The following is a 27,236-nucleotide window of genomic DNA, read 5'->3' as shown; positions in this document are numbered from 1 at the left end:
TTCCCATTGTTCCACGCAGGGCTAATCCATCCCCTTTTCTTGTAATACACTGGAATTGACACATAGTTAGAGGCTTCTGTAATGCAGATATTAGGAATCCTGTGTAAAGCATTTTTTAACATTCCCAGCTCACTGGAGTTAAATAAATATGTACATCATAGAAATACAAGGGTAGGTAGAGTTCCAGAACCATCTTCTATTAAAGTTAATTCAAAGATAACACTTGCAAAGCTGGAACACCAGCAGATGGAACATCAACTGGAGGTTAGATACACTTCAGGGTATATTAACAATCCAGTCACAAATTGTATGGCACCATGTTCATAGTGGAAAGTGTTAATGATGGGATCTGGGATTTGATATCACCAGGGTGCAGTAGATTAGAGGGAGACAAGGTAAGGGGTTTACACTAGCCTTCAGATTATCATGTATAAGCTGCAGCCAATGGTATTTTTGCTAAACTTACAGACAGTGGGTATACATACTTGTGCATATAAAAATTATCCATCAGGAATTCTCTGCAGAAAAAAATAATTTGCCAGTCTCACTATCATAAAAACCTTCATATTTTCCCCAGAGCTTTATGCATATTAATTTTCCTTTCTGTCTACCATCCTGAATCTCTAAGAAAAAGCCTTCTAGGTAACATTAAATCAGTTAATTGGCTCAACTGATAGAACATTGAGCTGAGAACATTGTTAATTGCTGATATTATGGAGAAATTTAGTACTTTTGATGGAAAGTTGTTTAAGTAAGCATATACACATTAGACTGTTTTACCAGCAATACACACACTTCAGGCTTTTATTGTACTCACTCAGTGGCATGCTAAAAATCACAAAAACATGTGAAAAGCTTTACCTTGTGTAGAAAATATATTTACTGAAAACAGTATAGGAATGTACAATTTCCCAAAAGGGAGTACTAAGAGGAGTCTCTTTGCACTGGTTGCTCAAAGAAGGCTTAAGGAGTTTGCTAGCATCTTTGTTTCACTAGGTAGGGGAGATCCGAGTCCTGAGCTGAGCCTATGGTAGGATTCAAGCCAGCCCATGCACATTTAAGGAACTGCTGCAAAACACTTTCATGAATCCTTTTGCAGGAGACTTTCCCGTTGAACAGTAGGGAAAGAGTAAAGAGGGTAATAGGTTTTAACCTTGGATATCACTGCTCCTCCAGCCAAGGCCCCAGGTGTGGAGCTTATGAAGAAAGAGACAGTAGTTATGAAGCACAGAAGCCAATTTCTTCAGGAGGAATTGAACATGATGTTGGGAGGCAGGAGGACTAGTATTCCTTTTCCTTCCAGGAGGCACAGACCTTGGCTTTGGTGCAGTGGCAATCTGATGCTGGAAGTGACTAGAGATAGCAGCCTTGGTATGGCTAGACATCAGCTTTGTCACAAGTCCAAAGTGGTAGAATATGAGTTTTTATGTGAACTCATGATCACTGTAATAGGAAAATCCCAGAAATAAATTGGTGAGACCTTATGTAGAGCTAGAATCCCTGCAATAATAGGCAGGAGAATGAACCAGTGGTCTTCCATTAACATTCGCTCATGTGCAATAATGACCACAGACAACATTTCTACTAAGAAATGTACTTAGCAGAAACACAAACAGCATCTTACATGTCCTAAATTATCAACCTCATGAGGTAGACCCTCTTATTATCCCTACTTTTGAACATGGGAAAACCAAGGCACAAAGAAGTTAAATGACCTGCCCAAGATTATAAGTGAATAAATGGTAGAGCCCTGAATCAGACCCATCTAGGCAATTTGACTCTTTGCCCTTTTACTCCATTGTTTTTCCATGTTGACCTCACAGGTCTGAGAACAATCAGGTTACTTACATGATTTTCTATTTTACGTTAAGAACATCACCTAGTCCTCACAAATATAAGTAAAAATGAGGCACTGCTTATATTACTATAAATTAATTAGTATTGAAGGATTTCAAAGTGTGGTTTCATTTGAAAGATAAATAGCTCTTTAACTTAGCAGTGGCTAATTGGTATACAAAAACTGGGATTATTTCTTAATTTGAACACTATATCTAAATACTCACGAATAATTATCAAATCAGTGAAGCAAACTTAAAAATATAAAGAGGTTTGTTCAGGGAACTTGATGTATGGAACGGACATGAGTTGGAAAAAAAACAGTTCCATGCTCACTCTTTATGTCACAGTTTTTACTGTACTCACTCAAAATTCCTCCTAGATGACGAGAAAGAAAAGATCTCCAAAAATGTAACACCAGAAACATATCAGCAGTATTCATAGTACTAAGCTAGTTAGGAAATGATTCAGAGAAACAGAGTAATACCAGACCCTGGAGAATAGCAGGGGCAGCCTTTCTTTCTTTCAGTCATTCCACCTTCAGAAAGAAGAGTTAGCAACTTGAGCATGGTATTCGTGACTAATGCAAGAACCTTGTACTTGGGCATTAGGAAAATGCTAGAGGCATTTTTTAGGTTTTGTTGGAGTTGTGTTTTTAATTTGTTTTTTGAGAATTTAGCCTGTCAGGGGTTAAGACCTTTTTATTCAACATTCTCATCTGGGTTACATTTGTGTGTGTCAAGGGGAGGGGCAGGGTGTACACTTAACATGAAATCTACTCTCTTAACAAATTCTGAAGTGCACAATGCTATATTGTTAACTATAGGTGCTATGTTGTACAACAGATCTGTAGAACTTATGCATCTAGCTTAACTAAATATCAAGAACTCACTTCTACCCTCCAGCCTCTAGCAACCATTGTTGTTATTTCTGCTTCTATCACTTTGATTCTTTTAGATACCTCAAATAAATAAAATCAGGTAGCATTTGTCCTTTTGTGACTGCCTTATGTCACTTAGTGTAACATCCTTCAGATTTGTCCACATTGTCTCAAATGACAATTTTTCCTCCTTTTTGAAGGCCTGGTAATATTTCATTGAATATATAGACCACATTTTCTTTATCCATTCATCTGTTAAAAACAGTATGGTACCAGCATAAAGACAGACATGTAGACCAATGGAACAAAATAGAGAGCCTGGAAATAAACCTACGCATCTTAGGTCAACTGACCCTTGAGGAGGGTGCCTAGAACACACAATGGGCTACATTCTGTTTAAGTTTTATCCCAGGCTTAAGAGACAGAGGCAAAAGTGAATTTAGATTTCTTTCTGGCTTCCCACGAAAGGTCAAAAACCACTGCCTGGTACTAAAAGCTGCATTTTTTGAGCCCTAGCACACAGGATATTAAGCAATGACAGAGATCAGAAGAGGATATTTCAATGACTTCACAGTGTATTAACTGATTACCATATTGTAGGTGCCAAATTTCTAAGCCTCAGTGTCTCACCTATAACATGACAATAGCACTATATTCCCTACTTATGTCTCAGAATTGTCTTGAAGTCTAAATTAGATGATGTACATGTACTAATTAGAAAACTATAAAAATATTGTTTTGAATAATAAGCAGTTATTGAAATATATGATCTTATGTTTATATGCTATCATTTTATACTAATAGTCTTGATTATTATAATATAATATGATTCTATATTCATAGCAAAAGCAGGAATTTTCAACATATTCTAGAAAGTAAAGGTCTTAAAATACTTCTGACACTTTGTACTCCTATTCAAGCTAAGTGACTTTCTGTTTAGATATTTTTTATTCTTTCCTAGATTTTGAGTGGCTTGAGTTCAGGGACAATCAGATTTATCCTTATTCTCAAGTTTCTGCCACTCAGTAAAAGTATGTGACACAGATGAATGAATATACAACCAATCAGTAATTCATTAATAATCACTAAAGCAATTATGTGAAGAAAATGTAATAAAATTTTATCCAGTGAAAATTGTAGATTTTTAAAGTATAGTTTATTAATTATGCTATTACAGTTGTCCCAATTTTTTTCTCCCCTTTATCACCCCTCTACCCAGCACACCCCCACCCTTCAGCATCCTTGCCCCCTAGTTCATGTCCATGATTGTACATATAAGTTCTTTGGCTTCTCTATTTCCTATACTATTCTTAACCTTCTCTTGCCTATTTTATGCCTACCAATTATGCTTCTTATTTCCTGTACCTTTCCCCCGAATTCTCCCCCTCCCCATTGATAACCCTCCATGTGATCTTCATTTCTATGATTCTCTTTCTGTTCTAGTTGCTTGCTTAGTTTTTATTTTTGTTTTTAGGTTCAATTGTTTTATGAGTTTGTTGTCATTTTACTGTTCATATTTTTTATCTTCTATTTCTTAAATAAGTCCCTTTATCACTTTGTATAATAAGGGCTTGGTGATGATGAACTCCTTTAACTTGACCTTATCTGGGAAGCACTTTATCTGCCCTTTCATTTTAAATGATTGTTCTGCTGGATGGAGTAATCTTGGATGTAGGTCCTTGCCTTTCATGACTTTGAATACTTCTTTCCAGCCCCTTCTTGCCTGCAAGGTTTCTTTTGAAAAATCAGCTGATAGCCTTATGGAAACTAATTTGTAGATAACTGTTTCCTTTCCTCTTGATGCTTTTAAGATTCTCTCATCTTTAATCTTGGGTAATATAATTATGATGTGCCTTGGTGTGTGCTTCCTTGGGTCCAACTTCTTTGGGACTCTAAGCTTCCTGGACTTGCATGTCTACTTCCTTTGCTAGATTGGGAAGTTTTCCTTCATTATTTTTTCAACTACATTTTCAATTTCTTGCTGTTCCTCTTCTCCTCCTGGCACACCTATGATTTAGATGCTGGAGTGCTTAAAGTTGTCCCAGAGGTTCTGAAGCCTCTCCTCATTTTTTTTGAATTCTTGTTTCTTCACTATATCCCAGTTGGATATTTATTTCTTCTTTTTGTTCTATATCATTTAGTTGAGTCCTGGTTTCCTTCTCTTCACTATTGGTTCCCTGTATATTTTGCTTTAATTCACTTTGTGTAACCTTCATTTCTTCCTTTGTTTTGCAACCAAGTTCAATCAATTTGGTGAGTATCCTGATTACCAGTGGTTTGAACTCTGCATCACATAGGTTGTCTATCTCCTTGTTGCTTAGCTTTTTTTCTGGAGTTTTGATATGTTTTTTCATTTGGCCATATTTCTTCACCTCAGCACACTGATCCAGATGAATGTTTCTTTAACTCCTTGGTTATCAAAGTTCCATGCAATTTGCTATTCTGGCAGTTCTGGTTGTTTATTGTTTTTAAGTTGGTTGTTATCCTTCTTTTGGTTGTGTGAGGAGGCAAAGTGTTTCTACCTATGCCTCCATCTTGACAGACTCTAAAAAATGTAGATTCTGAAATAATTTTTGAGAGAACAAAAGTTCTGGATTATTTGTTAAATTACTAAATTAAAAGTCCTCAGTTCTGGTTTCCTGTTCTTAGAAGTACATACATTATTTTAGGCTACTAGGCTGCCTTTTAGTTAAACTAAAACTCCAATTTACTAATGGTGCCCTAATGACCTTTAAGCATTAATGAAAACTGCCTAATTTATGCCTGAGGCTAATTCGCTCATCAAATGAAGTCCTGCCCAGAGTATAGGTATAAAAAGAAGCAGGGTTAGATCATTGCAGGGACAATTAAGCATCTGCCCAGTGCCCCAGGAGGCAAGATACTGAAAAATACATCTGAGAGGGAAGAGATGTGAGCTCTAATCCTGATTAGCTGGATGTGGGCCACTAGCCGGCTGTGTGTCCTCAGCCAGTCTAGCAGTGGCTCCCAATTAAGAAAAACATCGATGCACCATAGATAGCATGCCTGAATTTTCCGAGCAAATTTTAAAGCATTACAGTAGTAGCACAGAACTTCTCAGATGAAATTTTCTATCTGGGGGTTTTGTTTTTCCTGTTGTGATGGGACCCCAGAACCTGTGGATTTATGCCACATAAAGTATGAGAAAAATGTAACTACATAACCACCAATGCGTTTTCCACACTAGGGTCTGTGATTGCAGTCTATCACTGAATGTTTCTGTGGAAGCAGACAAAGCTGGCCACAAGCCAGAAATGGTTCTAGTTGTCAAGCCAAAGCCTGCCTCTCAAAATAATGAGCTTTATAAGAGGCTAAACTGTTTTTATTCTTATGGCAAGCAGCCTGCTTATAATAGAAGTATACCAGACTGCAAGTTAAGAGTGTTCCATTGCCAACAAATCTAATATACACATCAAATGAATCTGCCATAGATAATTATTGTTGAAAAATTAGAAACGATTGTCATAATTTTTCCCTTAAAATTTAACCATATGTGACAGGAAATTTCTTCAAGGTTACTTGCAGTATTTTAAAGACAGCCACTTGATTATTCTGTGTAAAATGCTAAACACTTTCTTTAAAAAAATAAATTAAATCAACAAAACAAAGAAACAAGCCAAATATAACCAAAGACACTGAAATAGAGAACAGGCTGACAGTGTTCAGAGGGGAGAGGGGAGGGAATTTCAGGGGAATTTCAGGGGATAAGGGGAAGGGTTTACAGGAACAAGTATAAAGGACACATGGACAAAAACTAGGGGCGGGTGGGAATGGGAGGGAGGTGGGAAAGGCTGGGTGGGTGGGCTGGGATGGGAGTGAAACAGAAAATTGTACATGAACAACAATTAAAATAAAATTTAAAAATAAATAAATAAAAATAAAATTTAGGAAAATTAAAAAAATAAATTAAATAAAATCATCATTTTCTACATCTCCTTGAGAAAAAGAAAATGAGACAGTATGCTCCAATTAGCATAAACTGACAATAGAGATTTTCTTTTCTCCTGCAGTTTCAGATCTCTGATAGGAAACATTATGTGTTGTACAAGTGATCCAGGGAGGATCAAAAGTGCTTTGCAGCATGACATAAACCAAAGCACAGAAAGCAGAAGCGAGACAAAAGCTGCAACCACAATTGTAATAATGAAACAACCTAACATTTTACTAACCTTTCAAAATGTCCATGATCCAGAAGTGAATCTAAACTAGTGAGTTGCTTTGTAGGATAAAATCAGGATCAGAATATTTTCTAACAATTCTAAGAGAGAGAAGAATAGAAACTAAATACTCATTGTGAAAACTTGCAGTGATGGAGGTTATTAGAAATATCAAGGGAGAAAAGGATCAGTATTTGAAAGTATTTGAAGTATTTGAACTGAAAAAATATATGCCATTTTATATTGCATATTATAACCAATCTGCCCTTATCTCAGGTCAACTAGGTTGAGTAAGAACTTTTATCTAGCTCTAATTATATAGATAGTATCATGGAAGGACAAAATTTCTACAAATAAACCATTAGTCTATTATGTAATGTTTACAGGATTTTTACAATATATACTTTTTGGGAGACAATTCTCCCTGGGCCTTTCACGCTTTTGCAAGTATCATAAGTGAAGCACTAACTGTATGTTAGTTTATTCTGAAAAATCTCGAGGATGTTTGTATTATGAACATACTTTCTACCAGCATTCATGATACTGTGACAGACTAACTGGTGAGCTAACCAATAGGGTAAAAATCTCAGAACATACATAGATCTTTTTGAAATTATATTTTATCAATTACACCATTACAGTTGTCTGGGTTTTTTTCTCCCTTTTATTCCCCACTGCCCTGCACCCACCCTCCCACAAGCATTCTCCAACCTTTGTTCATGTCCATGGGTCATACATATGAGTTCTTTGGCTTGTCCATTTCCTATACTATTTTTCACTTCCCCCTGTCTATTTTGTACCTACCATTTATGCTTTTTATTCCCTGCACCTTTTCTCCCATTCTCCCCCCTCCCCACTGATAACCCTCATGTGATCTTCATTTCTGTGATGTTGTTCTTGTTCTAGTTGTTTGCTTAATTTGTTTTTGTTTTTTTAGGTTCAGTTGTTGATTGTTATGAGTTTGTTGTCATTTTACTGTTCATAGTTTTTATCTTCTTTTTCTTAGATAAGTCCCTTTAACATTTCATATAATAAGGGCTGGGTGATGATGAATTCCTTTAACTTGGCCTTATCTGGGAAGCACTTTATCTGCCCTTCCATTCTAAATGATAGTTTTGCTGAATAGAGTAATCTTGGATGTAGGTCCTTGCCTTTCATGACTTTGAATACTTCTTTCCAGCCCCTTCTTGCCTGCAAGTTTTCTTTTGAGAAATCAGCTGACAGCCTTATGGGCACTCCTTTATAGGTAACTGTCTCCTTTTCTCTTGCTGCTTCTAGGATTCTCTCCTTATCTTTAACCTTGGGTAATATAATTATGATGTGCCTTGGTGTGTGCTTCCTTGGGTCCAAGTTCTTTGAGACTCTCTGAGCTTCCTGGACTTCCTGAAAGTCTATTTCCTTTCCCAGATTGGGGAAGTTCTCCTTCATTATTTTTTAAAATATGTTTTCAAATTCTCACTCTTCCTCTTCTCCTTCTGGCACCCTTATGATTCAGATGTTGTAACAATTAAAGTTGTCCCAGGGGTTCCTAAGGCTCTCCGCATTTTTTTTTGAATTCTTATTTTTTTGTTCTGTTCTGGTTGAATATTTACTTCTTCCTTCTGGTCCAAATTGTTGATTTGAGTCCCAGTTCCCTAATCTGGGAAGTAACGGGTAGATACCAGCACATACAGATACAGAAATTCTATATTGCCTGGGTCCTTAGTGTTGATACAGCTTGAGGTACTAACAAAACTCCTATGAAATGGAAAGATAATCCATAATTTGATTTATTTATATAAAAATATCTTTTCTGGGCAGATCAGAAGTTTGTCAGAAAATAAAAGTATGTGCCATCTCTCTCCCATATGCAAGTCAAGTGTAATAATTAAGAGATACTTAAGTATTCTTAATTATTTGTGTCGTCAAGCCTGATACATGCATGACCACTTTAATTCACATTCCAGGTTGAATATTCATATCAATTAGTCAAGGTGCTCTCTCTTCTGGAGAATGCTAAATAAAGACAAACTTTACTTTAAAGGATTTCCTTTTCTAGAGTCTATACAGACTACTCTCTCTCTTTCTGAAGAGCTTTTTTCTTCAGATTGTAATTCAGCTAATTAGGTTTCAACTTTCTGTATCACAATCACTTTATAGTAATTCAATTTTATTGAAGATACAATCTTTCCACATTAGCTGGATTTTGTTGTTTCTAAATCTTTTGTGGCACATTTACAGATTAGGTTCATGAGTTGTGTTTTCACTCTCAAACAGTTCAGAGTTGCTGTACCTCACATCCAAACATGAGGAATTAGCTGTAGTCTTTGGGGTTTTCATTCTTTGGTTCTCAAAAAGAGGTCTCTGGATCAGCATCATTGGCATCACCGGGAACTTATTGAAGCTGCAACTTCTAGGGCTCTGGTCCAAACCTAGTGAATCCAAAATTCTAAAGAGAAGCCCAGCAATTTCTGTTTTAATGAGCTCTCCAAGTGATTCTGATACACATTACAGAGCCATCACATTAGATATATCCCATTGGATGATTAGAGTGAATCCCAGAAAGTTGTTAAAATTATTGAAAAATATCCACTTTGCTTAATTGAAAATAAGCTGGCCATTGACTAGAGCTTGAAATATTTTTGTGTGTATGCAAACATTGATGTTAATCTTTGTGATTGGGGGAAACTGGATGAAGGATGCATGGTACCTCTCCACTATTTCTACAGCTTTCTGTGAGCCTACAGTTATTGCAAAATAATTTTTAACTGGAAAATATATTATTTTTATACTGAAGGGAATTTTACTTTCATATAGAAAAGATAATATGTTCTCATGGAACATAAATAAGGAAACAGTGATGCTTACTAAGCAACCTGTGGCATTGAAATCTCTCTCTTAACTCTTGTTCTTACCAATAGGAGAGAAAGAGAAACACATGAATTCAAAAGATACAATGTCTGTTTGTGGACTGCATGGCAAACAATAAGAAATCAAATGGATATCCCTCAAATTAAAAAAATTACTCAGAACATGTTCACAATTTAACAGAACATTTCGTGATTCATGGATATCAGAGCTTGTTGATCCGGGTAAGTAGAGGTGTAAGCTTTATAGATTTTCATTGACATTGTTATGCTTCAAATGATTAAAATGACCATGTGTTAGATACTGGTCTTGGTGTTAGCTCAGGTCCTCCGAGAAGCAGATGCCAAGATAGGATCAGGCATGCAAGAAATTTATTAGAAATGGTTGTGAAAGTGAAGGGGAGAAAAGTAGGAGTAGGCAGGAAAACCATCAGATCACAGTGTAGATCAGTTACCTGTGAAAGTTGAGGGAAAAGGAAAGAGAATTGAAAGGAGTTTCAGACTGCAGGGGTCTCAGAGGGGAAGTTTTTAAGTGAAAGTTGCCTTGTAGATTAGTGCCATGATTGGCTGCAATAAGCAACATTAGTAATCCCTTTGTACTTAACTGCTGACAGGGAGCGGCCCAGGGAAACTGGCCTCAGCTCCAACACTGAAGTGGATCCAGAGGGCTGCACTGCCAATCAATTATGCACTCTGAAGTAGGAGATCTGAGTGTGGTTCATTTTCATCGCTACTGGAGTTTTAAGCCAAGTGATTTCAAAACATAAAATACATCATTACAAACAGTATATGCTCTGCCTGTTCAAACTGTGTATTTATCAAAACAAAATGGTGTCATATTTCAGATCTTCCAAATCAACTTTCTCATACTTGGAAATCTCTGAAATAAACACAACAAATGGTGACTAAGATATTTAAAGGAATCCAGTGCTAAAAATTTTGAAAATATGGTTTGAGACCAGAATATTCTAATGTATCATGGGATAAAAATTAATATAATAGCATGTATGCATACAATGTATGTGTGCACCCAATGTAATTCTTTTATGATTCTCTCATTGACATGGTGTGCTAATGCACTGAAGAACACGAAGCCACAGCCCGGGTCTGGCAGTGCCTGTAAGAGCAAAGCTTTCAGCGTTCTATCATGGAGCCAGATGTTTGCATCACAGCCATTAATGACTTTTTTGTCTGTTTTTAATTAATAGATTTTATGTTTTACAGAAACTTTAGGTTTGCAGAAAAGTGAAGTGGAAAGTACAGAGAATTCACAAATAACCGCTTTTTCTGACTGTGCCCCCAGTTTCCCCTCTTGTTAATAGCTGGCATTAGTGTAATACATTTGAAGAGGCAACACTGACACATTAGTATTAACTACAATAATCTACATTTGGCTTCACTTTGGGTTGTACATTCTATGGGCTTTGACAAATGTATAATGACATATATCTACCTTAACAAGGTCATACAGAGTAGTCTCACTGCCATAAAAATCCCATGTGCCACCTATTTATCCCCAATACTTCCCTCCCGACAAATGCCTGGCAACAACTGATCTTTTAACTGTCTTAATATTTTCCAGAATATCACATATTTGGAATCGTACAGTATGTAGCTTCTTCAGATTGCCTTCTTTCACTTAGCAATACGCATTTCAGGTTCCCTCATGTCTTTTCAATATGTATTTAATAGTCTTTGTATCTTGAAAGTTCATTTCTTTTGGTCATCGTATGGTTGTATCACGGTTAGTTTATCCATTCATCTATTGGAAGAGATTTTGGTTGCTTCTGAGTTTGGGAATGATGAATAAAGCTGCTGTAAACCTTCATATGACAGTCTTTTTATTTTATTTTTTAGCTTATATGGGTAAATACCATTAAGTTTAATATTTTCACTCATTTAAATAAATGACAAAAATATGATTGCTGGATCACACATTGAGAGTATGTTTAGTTTTGTACAAAAGTGCCAAAATGCCTTCCAAAGTAGCTGTACCACTTTAATAATTTTTAATAAGACAGCTATTTTGTGGCCCCATTAAATAGCAAAATAATACCTTCATGAAATCTTATCAACCTCCTTATTAGGGACCCAAAGGCAATTGTCTTTTCAAACAGTAGAAGAAAATAATAAAGCAAAGAGAACAGGTTGAGATTCTTAGTACTCAACTCAAGAGGCCCCCCAAACATTTAGTGTAAAACAAAGCTTTCATCATAAACTAGTATTTCTGAAACTAACTTAGTGTTTATGGCTGTTTCCACCTGAACCTCAGCTATTAATTAACATCCTTTTGACAAGAGAACTTTGAGACTCTGGCCAGAGTCAAACTTGTATTTCCGAAACTTTGTGAAGGATATTGTTGGCAGTTTCTAAATATATGTTTACTGAGAATATAACAGAAGGCAATGCTGGATTTTAGGGAAGGTATTAATTTTCTTCTAGCTTTTCAGTCAGTGAAGATAGATTTTAAATCCTTTTCCGTCCTCTTAAAAAAATCTCTACAAAGAGAAACAGATGGTCTGCCCCACCTAGCACACCTGTTTCACTGTTTACTCTTAGTGAGACAGAGCTTTAGACACAAAGACTCACCCTGATTAACTAAAAATACTGCATAATTATAATATGCATGTCCCCCTATAGAGATCAAAGGAACTGAGGTATTTTCTAGCTTTCCTTAAATACCATTGTCATTAATAAAAGCAGATTTTACTTCAAAAATAAGGAAAGATAAACTACTTTTTATTCAAACTCTAAAAGTAAATCATATTCTGTGTAATAATTTTAAGAGTGCAGAAAAATATAATAAAATAATTAAAACCACCCCTGACTTTAGCACCTAGAGACAATTACTTTTAATATTTTTAATAATATACTTCCAGGTGTCTCTCAACATGTAAACTTATAAAATTAAGATAACACTACATGGAGGGATGGGTAAAGTAGATTAATATTAATAAATAATATGATATAAATAAATAATACAAGAATACAAGAACTCTGTTTTGTGTACTTATGACTGTACACCTACTTTTGCCCAATCCTGTATGTTGTACTGTTTTATACAAATATTTTTTTTAAACCTGCATCATGTTCTGTGCATCTTTCCATGTTAAATACAGAACTAATTAATCAGCCTCACTTTTGATAGCTGCATAGTGTTCCATTGTATGGTAACATCAAAATTTATTTTATAAATCTTTTATGGATTAACAATTAGGTTACTTTAATTTTTTGGTTTGATGTGCAAAGGTTATAAGATATTCTTGAAGTAAGTATTCCAACATGTGCTGCTTGCAATTCACTCACCATCTAACAAACAAATTGGTCTAGAAAATAAATATATCAGCCACTGAGAGGGATGGGGGTTCGTAGATAAAGTGACTATCACTCCCTCCTGCTTATGATGCCTACTGTACTTCTGATGCTTTTAGCAAAGCAGTTTACACCACTTGTAGTATTTTCACCCCAAAGGCAATAAATCAGTATTAAGAGAGCAGTGGAAATTTTTTAGGACTCAAAGAAGAGAGGGGTAGGGAAAAAATATTCTTAAGGATTTATTATCTTTTTGCAAGAAATTACTCATAGTATAATTATCAAGTTAAAGCCTATGTTGTTTTTTGAGGTTACTATATTTTGCCAAATTTCCCTCCAAAAGATTTTTACCAATCTAACTCCTTCCAACATTATCAGAGTTGGCATTTTTCTCACCAACTCACCAACCATGGGCATTTGAAAGGTTTATAAAGAAGTACTTTTGATGAAAAATTATATGTCAGTGTCATATCTACTTTCATTTCATTAACTCTGAATTCAAACATATTTTCATTTACCTATTGGTCATTTGTATTGATTTTGTCCTTTGCCCATATTTCTGTTAAATAATATTTTTCTTTCTGGCCAAAGATCTAACTACATATAAGACTAAGCAACATGAGTTTACTAAATGTCCAAAGGAGCTGCTTTTTTTTAATATTTCTGTTTAGAAACCTCAAATTTTAAACTGTATTCCTAATGTACAGGCAAATTAATAGAACTCTGCTAAGAAAAAAATGCATATGACTAGGGCAAAATTATACAAATGGATTATTTTCTACTCTTAAAAGAGTTCAAATGGCAGTTGCAAAAAATAATTTCTAATAGTCATCTGACAAATTTGGTTATTCACAAGCAGTGAAAATCAAGGCAAACTAAAGAACACAAAACTAATTTATGTGTGCACACACACTGCTTTCAGTTTATAATCCTCGTGAATTCTCTTGTGCACTCTAAAATGATAGTATATAAGGCCTACTCTCTGTATCGTTTACAGAAAAGAACTGGAACTCAAGAAGTAGATTAGCACACAGCATGGTCCCTTTGTGAAAATCGTGTAGCCACCTGTGTTCCAGTTATACTTTAATTAGGTACTCCACATCACATTGAGGAGAGCAAGCCATCCTTAATTAAAGCCTTTCTATTGTTTCCTGAGGCACCTGGTAAATTTCAGACATCTACTCAACTAACTTTCCAGGTTTTGCATTATTCCAGGGGCTCTAAAAAATGTGATGTACAGGCAGATACCTTTTCTTACTCTTTCTGAGCCTAGAAAACAAGTAAGTGCCACCTACCAGGTCTGCAGAGAAGAGTAAAAAACAAGAGAGCAAAAGTACATCATGTGTGGGTTTGTTGCTATTGCACAGACTTTTTTTGGTTACTTTTTTAACCCCAAAGGGTGTGATACAATATGTGCAGATTTTCTCTATGGAAACAATGAGTATAGACTTTGGCTTAAATTCTAGCTTATCAAGAAATATATCCACAGCAGAATTTTTTAGCCTTTATTTACTATGAAAAGAATATATCTCAAGGAGAGAGGAAGCATCTTATTTAATCTGGCTCCCCGTTCAGACTGTGACTCCTGTTCTTCCAGTGGGAAGAATGGGCTCTTGCATCAATGTGCACCTCTGTGACACATTGCTCTGCTCTTGAAAAGCGTGGGATCATTCACTCCAGTCAAGCCACAGGTAACCAGGGTGAAAGTGAAAGTGCCACTCTCTTCTTCCTCTAACTCTAATCACCTTTTAGAGAAAGGGTAGGGGACACCAAACATTTGTATAAAATGAGAATAAAATGCTATTTCTGTGTGTGTGTAAAATCCTGCCTTGTTCACATGTTCACTACTGGTTTTACAAGGGTATCTTATTTCCTAATTAGATTGCAAACTCCTTTTTGGCAGGGACTTTATCTCATACTTTTCCCGTATTCTCTTACAGCATATACAATGAATATTTGTTTTTAAATTGCTTTGAGAGACTTTGGGAAATGAGCTAAAATATCTACAATTGTGTGACACAACTGATTCATATTAAAACCGTTCCTTATAAACTCTATTAAAGAATTTTGCAAGACAGGGTTTCTTTCAAAATAATTAATAAAGACATGATTAATAGTTTTCACAGAGTGCAGTGAATCTCCACAGGGGGGAGGGGCATTATATGTATATTCCGGAAGTACCATGTGTCTGTGAATTCCCTATTATGAAGGAAAATCAATCTTAGTCCAAGAAACAATAAATAATCGAAACTAGAAACACAATATTTTATAAGGCAGATTCTTGGGTAATAATACATGATTAGAAACCTGTATTTTTTCTGCAAAAAAAAAAAATAACAATAAAAATGGGAAATTGAGCATCAGCTACTTGTTCCTCCATAAAAGGTTGTTATTAGACATATCTCTAAGGCCAAACTGGAACTTCAGGTTTTGTTATCCTCCCTTTTTAACTACATTCTTTGTATTCAGAGGACTCAGTTCCTAAAATACCCACCCACACACTTACACTAGCTTCTAGATAACAGGTGATTAAAGGACATTTACTGCATGCAATTGTTTTACAGGAGTTTCATTTAGATGCTTACATAAATCAGTCATAATCTGAAGTTTTCATAATGGTTTATTTTAATGTCATTATCCTTTATGGACATTTAAATAATGGATAAAGATGTTGGCTTTGTCAAATAGATAATAATATTAAATACATTTTAATGTATTTTATTTCATATAAACTATTTTAAGTAAATAACAGCATTTATTTACACAATTAGCAGTCAGTTATGCATAAAATATGTTGACCAAGTTTGAACACAAAAATTCTAAAATAAAAATAATAAACTGTGACTCGTTTAACTACTACTATATAATATACTTTCCAAACATATGTTTTGGTGGTCAAATTTTTTTATTTGGAATCTACATGGTACACAGAAAAATTAGTAGTAATGAAACCAATGATTTGCATGCTCTAACTTTGTCCTAACAGTGCATTCTCTGTCAGTTACCATACCTAAATAAGGAGATTCAGTTTTCAGTTATCTTACAACAATTATGATACTAACATTTGCTAGTTACTTATGTGCCAGGAGCTGTGTTAGTTCTTGAATCCTTATAATAATATGAAGTAGGTATGACTATACCCATTTTACAGATGAAGAAACAGATTCAGGGAATTTAAGTAATTTACCCAAAGTCACAGAGCTAGTGAATGGCACAGCTGAGATTAAAAGCTAGCTGCTCTAGCTTCATAGCCTATGCCCGTGGCTCTTATTCATTGCTGCAAAAAAAAAAATGCTTATGGAGCATATGCTGTATGTGAGGCACCCTGCTAGATGCCAAGAATGAAGTAGTCAACTAGAAAATTCCTGATTTCAATGGGACTAGCAGGAGAGACAAACGGCAAAAACTTAAAAAGTCAAGTGACAAAAATAATAACCTCCTGGGAATGGGGCATTGCTGAGTCAGATGGTCCTCCCTAACATCACTGGGTCATCTAGTTCATGCAGTAGTATCTCTTTGACATTCCACAGTTCAGCACTGTCTCAATCTCAAGGAGTATGAAGTGACAGAACATAGGAAAGTTTTTGATTTCTACTGACAAATCTATCAATTGGATCATCCCTCCAACCAAAAAATAAGCTAGATGAAGACATGCCTAAGGGATAATCCATATTCTGTAACAGAAGCTGCTGTCAGCCTCAGAAGTCAAGCTTATTTGGTTGGCCAAAACGTCTGTTACCTTTTTTCATTTTCACCAATAACTTTATTGATTTGGATATTTTTAGCATGTTGGCTATTTCCTGTTATGGGCTTCTAGTGCGTGGAAGGCAGGAGTGCTGCTAAACATCTTCCAATGCATAAAGACAGCCCCACAGCAAAGAATTATTTGACCAAAATGTCAATAGTACTGAGAAGCTTCACAAACCACTTTTGACACATTCAATCAGTCACAGCACCTTTCCATACACTGCACAAATCTTTTTTTGCATTTCAGTTGTAGTTTTGTTTCTTGAAATAATAAAATGTTATTACTGAATGTCATATACTGAAAATGTTGCATATTTTCTTTCATCTTCAATATTAATAGCTGCACAAAATTCATCAGTTTTGATGTTTTCCTTAAGCATATGCTGATATGACAGCTGTCACAATACAATCTCACAAAATTGTTTTGAATAAAGTTAAAGACAACTAAGCACTACTAGAGTCATCATATTGAAAAAACAGAATGGACTTTTTGGCCAACACAATATGTCTCAAAGTGGCCAGATGGGTCTCGGACTGACCTGGTGGACAGGGTCAGACTTTTAAATTTGTGCACCAGGATAGATGGTTATCGGTTGATGAAGACAACTTGATTAATACCTCATTTATTGCTTATTTTGTGATTTTTAGGGTGGCAGGGTGCTCATTTTGGAATAAGTTCCAATTGCATCTTGTGACAAGGGCCACCCCGCTAAGAACATTGTCAGTCACTCATGACTCCATTTGACCCAAGACTGTTTCCCCCCTTGAAGTACAGACCTCATGACATCAGTAATACACAGGGTTGTTTCTAATCACCTCAGTGCTTTATTTGTGTGCTGCTAGATGTCTCCTTATACACAATTTCCATTAGTAGCCTTAAAATGCCTATTACCATTAAGAAACCAAATTCAAATGGTCTCCACATGTGCTCTAGACATTAGCACCTTTGTAATATTCTAGGAAACAAACCCAACACGTTGTACAAAATCTGTCTCTTTTCAAAATTTTTCCCATTTGGAAGATACACTAGTTTGCTAGGGCTGCCATAAGAAAGTGCCACAGACTGGGTAGCTTGAAGTCCAAGATCGAGGTGTCAGTACTGTTGGTTCCCTTTGAGGCATCTTCCCTTGCTTGTAGATGGCTGTCATCTCTTTATGTCTTCATGTGGTCTTCCCTGTGTGTCTGTATGCATTTCTTACATTTCTTTCCTTTTCTTTTTTCTTCACTTTTATTGTTGAGACTATACAGATGTCCCCCTTTTCCCTTCCTTTGCCCACCTCCATCCAGCCTCCAGCACCCTCTTCCCTCTGGCCCTCGACCACACAATTTTCTCTACTTTTAAGGCCACCAGACAAATTGGACTTGGATCCACTCTAGTGACTTCATTTTAACTTAATTACCTCTTTAAAACTCTTATTTCCATAAAAAACACACTCTGTTGTAGTGGGAGTTAAAATTTCCACATACGAATTTGGGAATGGGGGGTAGGGTGGGCACCATATGCCCCATAACAGGAGAGTTTACAAGATATGAGAGCATACCTTCTCCAGTCTACCATTCATTTATAGAATATAAAGGTTTATGGTAACTCCTCAACTCCTCATAGCTCCTAAGGCTGGCCTAAGGACAACACTGGGCTCTTTTCCCTACCCGCTTACCGACAGCAGCTTTATCCGGCACAGTGTTTGTTAGCAAGGGGTGTACACCGCTGAACAGGAAGCTAGGTGGTATAAATAAAACTGAGTCACATAGTGAAAGTGATTTCATTCCCTTGCTGTTCTGAGGAAGTCCTTGGGCAGTCTGGATTTGCTGGTAATGTTTTTAACACTTGTTAATTCTTCCCTACCCACTCTCCCATTTGTTTGCTAAACAAACAGCAATTGGGCCTCAAACTCAAGAGCCTTTGGCAAGCAACAGCATCTAGCCCAAACTAAATACTATTTTTGTTGCATGTTTGTTTTCATTGAATTCATGAGGTCACCTACCATTTCCACCTGTGGTAAGTGGTTCTGTTTTTCAGTTAAAACTGTGGTATGTTTGTATTTAGCATAAAATATTTAAATTAAGAAAAAAGTAAGTTGAGACAAAAATATTAATGATAGCATGAGTGGTAACAGACTTGGAAAAATCATGAAGTGGTCCATGAGGGATCTTAAGTCTCAGAAATGTTGCCCTGAAGTGAAAGATAAGCAGAAATATTGGTCTTACTCTTTGAATTGTGCTCCTTGGAGCAACGACACTTCTAACTCTACCCTGAGCTACCACTCAGCACTACTGTGGTCAACACTTGCTCCCAGGGGCCTGGTCCACGCCCCAGAGTGGCGTGCCTTCTCCACTATACAAAGACGAAGAGGGGCAGAGCTGCCTTCCCCGTCTCTTCCCCTGAAAACTGTCATATCAAGTACCTACTACCCACAAGGGGTGGGTTTACTCTTCGGCTCTGTTTCTTTTACTTTAGTTCCAACCTTGACATTTGTGCGGTCTTAATAGAGGAGCAGTTAAACAGAAGTTTAGTCCAGATACATGGAGACAAACAACATTCCTGACTTGGATTTGAAAACTTCCGGGAAATTCCAGCACACATCTGACTCATAATTACTTCCCAGGCTTGTTCTTTGTCTTTGTCACACTTTGATTTTATAATTTGGGGTTTTATTCCTTGTTTTCTTATTGAATTTCTGATTTAATGATAACTTTAGGACTCAGGTAGCTCAAAGAGAAGGCTAGGCTTATACTTGTATTGGATATTCTAGCTTTGCAAAATGTTTTATCTGCAAGAGTAAAATATCTCTCCAAACAAAATTAGTTAAATAATCTATTGTCTAACTATATGATGGTGTTAGAAAAATTATTAATACATTAGGGAAATACTCATAGTATACTAAAGAAAGAATGCAATGTACTAAACAGAATTCCTGGTAAAGTACTGCATTTGAAAAGCATTATATATGTATTGCAATTGATTCATATATAATTGGAAGATATGCCATACTGTTATCAATGGTTCTTTAGCTAGAGAGGTGATGAAGATTTTAAATTTTATTCTTTATACTTTTCTACATGTTCTTAATTTTCTACATTTAATTTTTTATTTTGTTAAAAATTGGAAAATATATTAAATTTAAAATAGAGCTCATGTTAAACAAAATTTCTCAATGTTTCCAACATGAGTCTCTACTATCTAAAATGGTGACAACCACTGCCTGGGGCTCTCTGAGAAATTTCTTTTGCCTTCTGCTGAGAAAGGGATAGTAATGCTACATCATTCCTGAACCATTCTCTACCAAGAGACACAGTCTTAGGTGAGACACAGGACCAACAAGATAACACAAGTTTGGTCGATTTCCTTCATATTAGGTTAAGGAAATCTCTTTTCCCCCTTTGAAGAGATCAAAAATCAACAACAGTTTTTCTCACAGGACTGTGAATCCAAAATAGCAAGTGGAAAGAGGCTGACACCAGGCTGAAATTCCAATAACCAGATATCCAAACTTGATTTTATTCCCTTACAACCATTTATTTTACCCCTCAATCATAAAGCTTTTCCTATGACAATGGTTCTCAATCTTTTAAACTCCATCATCCATCACATCCAACATGGATCCTAAGAGAACTAATGTTCTTTCTTTTTTTTTCTAAGAGAACTAATTTTCAAAGGGTTAAGAAACCAACCTCATACAGATAAAAATCAGGGGTGGGAGAGGAATTTTACCTGGATAAAAATACTCCTAAATGCTTTTAATATGCCCTTCCCCACACACACACTTTGATCATTACTGTTCTTTAATATTTTGTTGTGTTTTATTGAATAATGAGATCAACATCACAGACAACTACCAACTTAGAAAAAAACAGCTTTACTATATTCTGCTGAACATCGATAGAGCCCTCCCTTCTCCCTTCCTAACTGTACCTAACTTTAAAAAAAAAATTTACAGAGAGGGAGGGAAGGAAAAAGAGAGGGAGAGAAACATCGATGTGAGAGAGAGACATCAATTGGTTGCCTCTCGTATGTGCTCCAACTGGGACAGAACCTACAACCTAGCTATGTGCTCTGAAGGAGAATTGACCTGTGACCTTCTGCTTTGTGATTTGACACCCAACCAACTGAGCCACACTGCTCGGAGCTCATTTGCTTTTATATCTTTACAACCCATGTGCTTCAGAGAAAGATAATTTCATCTCCAGCCTTGGAGCTAGGCCTGGTTGGTTTAAAGGGTGTCTTAACTCCTTGCAGCAGTGACTGGTTTGGGACAAGGGCCCAGGCAAGTCGCTGTGGTATTCCCTGGCCATAGGATTGTTCAGAAAAATGAGCATGAGAGCCAGGGTAAACCAATGAGATCCCAGCTATTTGGAAAGAAAAGTCCTTGCTGTCAGGAGAAAGTCCCCAGAACAGACACCCTCTTTCTCTGGAAGTCACTTGGTGCTGTTGTGAAGCCTGGGACTGTGACAGCCTCGCCCCCATGAGGGCAGCTGACCTGAGAATGAAACTACTCAAAGTGCAGGACATAAAGGAGGGATTTGCAGGGACTGTACCAAGCTGAAACGCTTCCTGCTTCTGAAGTGCCAAGTGCATGCTTGTCCTTATTTGGTAGGCCAGCTGGGTAAAGCTTCCCATTTCTTACAGCTGAAAGCATACTAATACTGACATACCATATGTAATACCAGAGAATTTCTCAGACTACAGGTTCATAATCCTAGTATGAACTTTCACTTCACAGGTTAGAATGAATAGGGAAAGAGAAGTTGCTTTAGTCTCTTTATTGATTTAAGTTAACCACCTTAAAAATATCTTAGATATTAATTCTAAGTTTCTATTAAATATAGCATAATTATATGGCTGGTTACAAGAGCTGAGGGCTTTCAACAATCACAATGATCTTAAAGTAAGTCTCAGCAATAGAATTTGTGCTTAAACTGTTTTACCTGTGGTGTCCTTAGAGTCTAATCTTAAATATCAGTGATGATAAGGGACCAAAATACATGTCCTTATGCATAACTTATGTATCACATCACCAGCTGAAGAACTACATTGAAAAATTTTAATAACTATGGTATCACAAAAATTATCCATATGCTTTTTAAAAGTAGTGTCTTCCAGATATTTCATTCATTCTTTTAAATGCACTGAAATATTCTAAAATAACATTAAAATTACAAAAATAAAAGAAAGTCAACTTTTTAAAAAAGAAGTCATCTTTTTCCTTCTTTGATGAAATCATTTCATATTTTGTTTTGTATGTCTAGGAAATCAATGCATTTAAGGGTGTAGGGAGAGGGGCTGGTGATAAAAACAGATACAGTGTAAGCCACATGATTATTTTCTAGGAGAAATGCAAATGCATTGAAATTGTATGTTTTTGAAGATTACTTAGGTGGCACAATAACTGTGGAAAACCTGTGTTATATTTTGACAGAAAATCTTCTGCCCCTCAAAGATGCTTATTTGGGAGTTTCCACTTTTTCTCCATTAAACTCAGCAGGATTTATTTTGTCGACTAAAGATCCATAAGCACTTTGCCATCCATCCTCCATTATTTACTTATATTTAATTTGCCACATTCATACATTCATGTACATTATAATAGTATGTCTCCACAGAGGAAATAAAGTATTCAGGCTAGCTGAATATTGATCATTTAAATTTAAATTGATTTCTGTTTTGCTGACACAGGAAAATATGAAAAAGAAATAGCTGTATCAAAATAGAAAGCTCTTAAATTAAAGGAAACTGTATTAAATGAACTCTATTCTTTTCATGTCTGTGGAGGTTTACATTTGAGATTTTAGAATGGAAACCAGTATCTGATAAGATCCAAACAAATAATATGAGACAATGTATAGGTTCTATTTCCAAAAACTTAAAACATTTTAATCCAGTAAAAATATTTTCTTTTGAGGGGGGGAGGATTGGGGAAGAGGACTCATAAACAAAATATCTCAATGAGTGAAACTTTGACCAAAATAAATAACATATCTTTGAATATTAGCCATGGTTGGCGTGAGGGAACTGAGAGGAGAAAAAGGAGTGTGAAATAACTGTCTGGTTACCAGGTGCCAGATTGAAGTATGTTGCTTGATTTAAATGGACTCGAAGTTAATGAATACAAGAAGCTGCTATGAGTTTCCACCTTTTTCATATCAAAATGATAACATTAGGCACCCATACTCATGAGAACCAGGCTTGGTAGGGGAAAAGCTAATTGATCTAGGTAGAAACATTTTAGGGAAAAGGACAAGAAGAAAAGAAACCTGACCACGTGTGTAAAAGGAGCACTCCCTGAGCTCTCCTCTTAGAAGTGGTAAGTTACCTATCTAGATGGGACGATAATTGGGTCCAATGCATTTGTTATACCATTTAATACTTTTTAAATGGAAGCAAACTCAGGTCCTGGAATGTCTGCTCAGTTTTCCTAAACCTCGAAGCTTACTGTAACTTAAAAAAAAGAAAGAAAAATCACCAGTGAACTTGACTTAACATAGATATATGATAAATATATTCAATTTCTTTAATTAAGTTCAGAGGTAAATTTTCCAAGATAGACAGCAAGGTGAATTTGTATATTTGAAATTTGAAGAAACTCCTGGGAATCTTATGGTTCTATTTTGGTTCAGGTAAGAAATAGGAAAAAAGTCCTTGAAAACCTCTGATTTCTATATTTAAAAAAATTGAAATATAAAGTTTGACAAAGGTAGAGAGCTGCTAGACAAATATAACAAAATAGTATTATAGCATTTTATTTTAATGAAATGAATATTTTAAGAAAATGTTTAATATTTTGATGAATTTACTTTATAGTAGAGAATGTTAGTTAAACATATGATAACTTCTTAGGTTTAGAGCCCATCTACTGTCTCGAATAGATCATAGTTCTGTCCATTTATTCCACAAATATTTCTTGAAGTCCTATTGTGTCAGGATCTACCATTCTAGATCCTGGGGACAGAGAGTTGAACAGACAACATCCTTATCCTGTGGAACTGAATTAATTGTATTTCTTTGAACTTGTGCTATTAACATAATGACTTGTTAGTTTAAACAAGAATTTGGGATGCACTGTATCAAAATAGCGTTAAAATTCCCAATAACAAAATAATAACAAACAAGTGATAAAAATGCCTTTTTAACTTCACCCTGCTAAATAGACATCATTCTGGTGTGTTTATATTCCCTAATAGGGATAACAAAAGCCAGTTTGTTAACAAATACTGCCTGGATGGTTGCTCCATTTTCTAAGAAAGATTGGTGTGATGTGAAAGCACCAGCTATGTTCATATAAGAAATATTGGAAAAACACCAGCCACGAGAACTCATGGAACCAAAATCACTTCAGACAGTCTCAAGGGCTGTGTTTTTTGATGTGAGCTTAACTGACTTCCAGAATGGTAAAGAGGCATTTAGAAAATTCAAGCTAATTTCTGAGAAGGTTCAGACCCAAAACTGCCTGCCTAATTTCCATGACGTGGATCTTACCCATGACAAAACGTGGCTCCGTGGTCCAAACTTGACAGACTATGATTGAAGGTCATGTTGATGTCAGGATTACAGTTGGTTACTTGCTTCATCTATTCCATGTTGGTTTTTCTAAAAAATGCAAGACTCAGATTAGGAAGACTTCTTGTGCTCAGCATCAACAGGTTGGCCAAATCCAGAAGAAGATGGAAATAATGACCCAAGAGACGACTTGAAAGAAGTGGTAATTAAACAGATTCCATATAACATTGGAAAAGACATAGAAAAGACTTGCTAATCAATTTACTCACTTCATTATGTTTTTGTTGGAAAAGTCAAGATGCTGGCTTCTGATCAAGATGGTGGCATAGGCAGACATGGCTCAGCTCTTTGTGCAACCACATCAAAATTACAACTAAAATACAGAACAACCATCACTCAGGAATATCAGAAATCAAGCTGAATAGAAGTCTGACAACTTCAGAATTAAAGAAACCACTTTCATCCAGACTGGTAGGAGGGGCACAGACACACAATGGACTGGTTCCACAGTCACGTGGATAAAAATTCAGGAGGGATATCTCAGGAGTGAGAAGTCCCAGACCCACACCAGGCCCCTTAGGTCAGGATTCCAGTTGCTTCCAGTTGAAGAAACTACTGGGGCCCCAAGCAGTCCCTCTTAAAGAACCCACACATGGTCTCACCTACTCATACTCACTCCTTCTGAGCTCTAGCACTGGGGTAGCAACTTGGAAGGCACCAGTGGTATACAGGGAGAGGCAGAAGTGTCTGGCATCAAGGAGAGCAGAGGCCATTGTCCATTTTCTGGGTCCTCCCCCTACAGAGCCAGTAGGCTGGTGTCCAATCTGAAACTCCATCAACCTGGCTAACACTGTACGACCAGCTTTGGAGATCCCCAGGGGCTCTGTTCCACCCAATTTAAAGGCCCACCCAAGCTGTTTTTCCGTGTGAATGTCTGGTCTTGGGTCCTAAATCCTATCAAACAAGCAATAGCTGGCTTCCATGAGCCCTAGAGGCAGCCAGATTAGAGCCACAGTTTGGCTTCACCCGGGAAGGAACCTTCAAGCCCAGCACAAGGAGCAACCATCTCAGATTGCATTACAGCTCAGGCAGGGTGCCCTGGGCAAAACACAAGTAGGGGCTGACCTTGGCCTGTACCACCCAGGAAACCCCAGGGCCAGCGTAGCCAGTGGACAGCTATAGGCCATATCAGAGCACCACCACCCTGCCCCTACATACTGATTTTCAACAGACAGCAGAGGTTGATGGTCAGTGGTCACAGCCAGTCCTCACAGCTAATGGGACTGGGTAAATCCCTCTCATTGATCTGCCAATAGCAACCAAGGCTCAACTATAAGAGGAGGGTGTACTCAGCCTGTACGAAGGGTATACCTTGAGTACCCACCTTGGGTAATAGAGAAGGCTGTGCCACTGGACCCTACAGGACACCTACTGCATTAGGCCACACTACCAACACACACAGTCAAAGCAGCTCTACCTAGTACATAGAAAGAAACACAGAGAGGTTGCCAAAATGAGGAGACAAAGAAACATGGCCCTAATGAAAGAAAAGATTGAAACTCCAGAAAAAGAGCTAAACAAAATGGAGATAAGCAGTCTATCAGATGCAGAATTCAAAACACTGTTTATAAGGATGCTCAAGGAACTTAGTGAGGACCTCAGCAGCATAAAAAATATCCAGTCAAAAAATGAAGTATCCACTAATTGAAATTTTTAAAAAAATTACAGGAAAACAACAGTAAAGTGGATGAAGCTCAGAATCAAAACTGATTTGGAACATAAGGAAGCAAAAAACAACCACACAGAACAATAAGAAAAAAGAATAAAAAAAATAAGGGTAGTATAAACAGCTTCTTTGACAAGTTCAAGAGGTCCAACATTCACAACATAGGGGTGCCAGAAGGAGAAGAGAAAGAGCAAGGAATTAGAAATCTATCTGAAAAAAAAAGTGAAAGAAAATTTCCCTAATTTGGTGAAGGACGTAGACATGGAAGTCCAGGAAGTACAGAGAGTCCCAAGCAAGATGGATGCAAAGAGGCCCACTCCAAGACACTTCATCATTAACAGGCCAAAGATCAAAGATAAAGAGGGACTCTTAAAAGCAGCAAGGGAAAAAAAGTTACCAGATGGTTTTACCAGATGGGAGGGGGGAGGGGGAAAATTGGTGAAGAGCTGAGGGACTAAGAAATACAAACAGGTAGTTACAGAATAGCCATGGGGGATGTGGAGTACAGCACAGGAAATGGAGTAGCTCAAGGACTTATACGCATGGCCCATGGACATGAACAATTGTGGGGGGATTGCCTGAGGAATTAGGGGGCACTAGGTAGAGGGGCACAAAGGGGGGAAAATCAGGACAACTGTTCAATAAATACAATTTTGGAAACAACAACAAAAATCAAAATGCTAAGTAAGTTCAAGTTTGATTTGGGAAAATTCGCAGAGCTTCATGGTGAAGATAGCAGTTCTGGAAAAGCTACCGGGAATGAGACAGGCACTAAAAGTTGAACAAGCTGATGGATCTGAACCCTCAGTCCAAGAATCTGTTTAAAATTCAGAGTTTTAATGGTGATGAATAAGAAATCCTATTTGCAAAAAAAGAAAAAAAGAAAGAAAGAATTAGTAGAACTGACAAATGCATACTTTAAAAAATATTTAGAAAAACCTAATTTTATCTATGAATGCTGATTTAAATTCTGCAGATGTCTGGATTTTAAAATATGTCTTTATTTTAAGTACCCTTGTCATTCTCTAATGTTGCAATCCTCTTGCCTTGTCAGGCTATTTGTGGCACTACCAGTGAGACCACTAATGAGTCATAGAGCTTAGTGTTATCTCTCTCTCTATTTTTCTTTTTTTTCTTTAAGTTTTCCTCTTTCTCCCTTTAACTCTTGTAGGATAATCATATTTTTCAAGATTAATCCACTCACTCTCATCTCTGATAT

The 27,236-nt window shown here is 36.5% G+C and overlaps 1 pseudogene; it reads left to right on the top strand.

Moving 5' to 3' along the window:
* Positions 1-23,916: 23,916 nt before the first annotated feature.
* LOC114497073 lies at positions 23,917-26,857 on the top strand (annotated as a pseudogene).
* Positions 26,858-27,236: the final 379 nt, after the last annotated feature.

The sequence above is a fragment of the Phyllostomus discolor genome, chromosome 3 (assembly GCF_004126475.2).
Source record: "Phyllostomus discolor isolate MPI-MPIP mPhyDis1 chromosome 3, mPhyDis1.pri.v3, whole genome shotgun sequence".
In the NCBI taxonomy this organism is placed as follows: Eukaryota; Metazoa; Chordata; class Mammalia; order Chiroptera; family Phyllostomidae; genus Phyllostomus; species Phyllostomus discolor.
This window is presented reverse-complemented; position numbering and strand designations above follow the sequence as displayed.